The following is a 3993-nucleotide window of genomic DNA, read 5'->3' as shown; positions in this document are numbered from 1 at the left end:
GGCCGGAGGCAAACCCTCCGGTCGCCTGCAGTCGCCTCCCGGTCCAGGACGAGACTTCCCTCCGTCGCCAGCTAAGCAGTCTCCCATAGAGACACCAGGACCACCTGCGGCCTCCCTAGGTCACGTGGTGTTTGTCAGAGCTTTCCATGGGATGAGTTACACGTGGGAAGTGTATTCATTTCATGTTCGTGTCCGAGAATCAGAGTGTCTAGTAACGTAATATGATGTCCTAGTAACGTAAATATAATGTCCTAGTAACTTCACTAGAAGGTGTTATTAATGTGTCCATGTCATGTTCGTAATTAATAAAGAGTTGTAATGAAGCGGTGTTTGAGAAGTCGCCCTTAAGACGTAATAGATGTGTATTGACGTATAAGATACGATAAGTGTAAATAACTATCACGGCCACGCTACCAAAGTCTTTCGCTCTTTTTTTCTCTTACTAAATATTCTTCCTATATATATATAAATATTCTTCTTGCAAGATCCGTCTTGTTATAATTCCCTCACCCACATTCTACCTCTAACATTCCCTCACCCACATTCTACCTCTAACATTCCCTCACCCACATTCTACCTCTAACATTCCCTCACCCACATTCTTCCTCTAACATTCCCTCACCCACAATCTACCTCCAACATTCCCTCACCCACATTCTACCTCTAACATTCCCCCCACATTCTACCTCAACATTCCCACCCACAATCTACCTCTAACATTTCCCTCACCCACATTCTACCTCTAACATTCCTCATTCACATTCTTCCTCTAACATTTCCTCATTCACAATCTACTCTAACATTCCTCACCATTCTACCTCCAACATTCCTCACCACAATCTACCTCCTAACATTCCCTCACCCACATTCTACCTCTAACATTCCTTCATTCACATTCTTCCTCTAACATTCCTCACCATAATCTACCTCCCATTCCCTCACCCACATTCTCCTCTAAATTCCCTCACCCACATTCTACCTCTAACATTCCTCATTCATTCTACCTCTAACATTCCCTCACCCACATTCTACCTCCAACATTCCTCACCCACAATCTACCCACCCTCACCCCATTCTACTCAACATTCTCATTCATTCTACCTCTAACATTCCCTAATTTAAATCTACCTCTAACATTCCTCATTCAATCTACCCAACATTCCCTCACCCATTCTACCTCCCATTCCCTCACCCACATTCTTCCTCTAACATTCCTCACCTCATCTACCTCAAACATTCCCTCACCCACATTCACCTCTAACATTCCCTCACCCACATTCTACCTCTAACATTCCCTCACCCACAATCTACCTCTAACATTCCCTCACCCACAATCTACCTCTAACATTCCCTCATTCACATTCTACCTCTAACATTCCCTCATTCACATTCTACCTCTAACATTCCCTCATTCACATTCTACCTCTAACATTTCCTCACCCACATTCTTCCTCTAACATTCCTTCACCCACATTCTTCCTCCTTATTCCCTCCAATCTACCTCCAACATTCCATCACCCACATTCTACCTCTAACATTCCCTCACCCACATTCTACCTCTAACATTCCCTCACCCACAATCTACTCTAACATTTCCTCACCCACATTCTACCTCTAACATTCCCTCACCACATTCTACCTCTAACATTCCTCACCCACATTCTACCTCCTAACATTCCCTCACTCACATTCTACCTCTAACATTCCCTCATTCATTCTCACCTCCTAACATTCCTCATTCACATTCCTCTAACATTTCCTCACCCACATTCTTCCTCCATTCCTCACCCACATTCTCTCTAACATTCCTCACCCACAATCTACCTCCAACATTCCCTCACCCACATTCTACCTCTAACATTCCCCTCACCCATTCTACCTCTACCCCACCCATTCCCTCAACAGTCCCTCACCCACATTCTACCTCTAACATTCCTCACCCACATTCTACCTCCTAACATTCCCTCATTCACATTCTCCACCTCTAACATTCCCTCACCCATTCTACCTCTCATTCTCCACAATCACCTCCAACATTCCCTCACACATTCTCTAACATTCCTCATTCAATCACACTCTAACAGTCCTAATTCACAATCTACCTCTAACATTCCCTCATTCACAATCTACCTCTAACATTCCCTCACCCACAATCTACCTCTAACATTCCTCCTCTTCCACCTCTAACATTCCCTCACACAATCTACCTCTAACATTCCCTCACCCACATTCTACCTCTAACATTCCCCTCCTCATTTCTACCCTAACATTCCCTCATTCACATTCTACCTCTAACATTCCCTCATTCACATTCTACCTCTAACATTTCCTCACACATTCTTCCTCTAACATTCCTTCACCCATTCTTCCTCTAACATTCCCTCACCCACAATCTCACCTCCAACATTCCCTCACCCACATTCCCCTCTAACAATTTCTTCCTCACCCACATTCTACCCTCTAACATTCCCTCACCCACATTCTACCTCTAACATTCCCTCACCCACATTCTACCTCTAACATTCCCCTCACCCACATTCTACCTCCTAACATTCCCTCATTCACATTCTACCTCTAACATTCCCTCATTCACATTCTACCTCTAACATTTCCTCCACCATTCCCTCAACACCCCTCACCACATTCTTCCTCCAACATTCCTCACCCACATTCCCCCATTCCCTCACCCACAATCTACCTCAACATTCCTCACCCATCTACCTCAACATTCCCCCATCTACCCTCCTCACCCACATTCTACCTCTAACATTCCCTCACCACATTCTACCTCTAACATTCCCTCACCACATTCCCACCTCTAACATTCCCTCACCCCACATTCTACCTCTAACAGTCCCTCACCCACATTCTACACCCTTTTCCTCACCCACATCTCTAACATTCCCTCTTCCACATTCTACCTCTAACATTCCCTCACCCACATTCTACCTCTCATTCCCCTCACCCACAATCTACCTCCAACATTCCCTCACCCACATTCTACCTCTAACATTCCTCATTCACATTCTACCTCTAACAGTCCTAATTCACAATCTACCTCTAACATTCCCTCATTCACAATCTACCTCTAACATTCCCTCACCCACATTCTACCTCTAACATTCCCTCACCCACATTCTTCCTCTAACATTCCCTCACTCACAATCTACCTCAAACATTCCCTCACCCACATTCTACCTCTAACATTCCCTCACCCACATTCTACCTCTAACATTCCCTCACCCACAATCTACCTCTAACATTCCCTCATTCACATTCTACCTCTAACATTCCCTCATTCACATTCTACCTCTAACATTCCTCATTCACATTCTACCTCAACTTCCTCACATTTTTCCTCTAACATTCCCTCACCCACAATCTACCTCCAACATTCCTCCACATTCACCTCAGTTCCCTCACCCCATTCTACCTCTAACATTCCCTCACCACAATCTACCTCTTTCCCACCTACCTCTAACATTCCCTCACCCACATTCTACCTCTAACATTCCTACCCCATTCTACCTCTAACATTCCCTCCACTCCACATTCTACCTCTAACATTCCCTCATTCACATTCTACCTCTAACATTCCCTCATTCACATTCTACCTCTAACATTTCTCTCACATTCTTCCTCTAACATTCCTCACCCACATTCTTCCTCTCCCACACACACCCAACATTCCCTCACCCACATCTCCTCCAACATTCCCTCACCCACATTCTACCTCCAACATTCCTCACCCACATTCTCACCTCCTAACATTCCCTCACCCACATTCTACCTCTAACATTCCCTCACCCACATTCTGCCTCCTAACATTCCCTCCTCACATTCTACCTCTAACATTCCTCATTACATTCTACCTCCTAACATTCCCTCATTCATTCTACACTAACATTTCCTCCACATTCACCTCTAAATTCCCTCCCCACACATTCTACCTCTAACATTCCTCACCCACATTCTACATCTAACATTCCCCTC

Source organism: Homarus americanus, unplaced genomic scaffold (genome assembly GCF_018991925.1).
Source record: "Homarus americanus isolate GMGI-L3 unplaced genomic scaffold, GMGI_Hamer_2.0 scaffold56845, whole genome shotgun sequence".
NCBI lineage: Eukaryota > Metazoa > Arthropoda > Malacostraca > Decapoda > Nephropidae > Homarus > Homarus americanus.
This window is presented reverse-complemented; position numbering follows the sequence as displayed.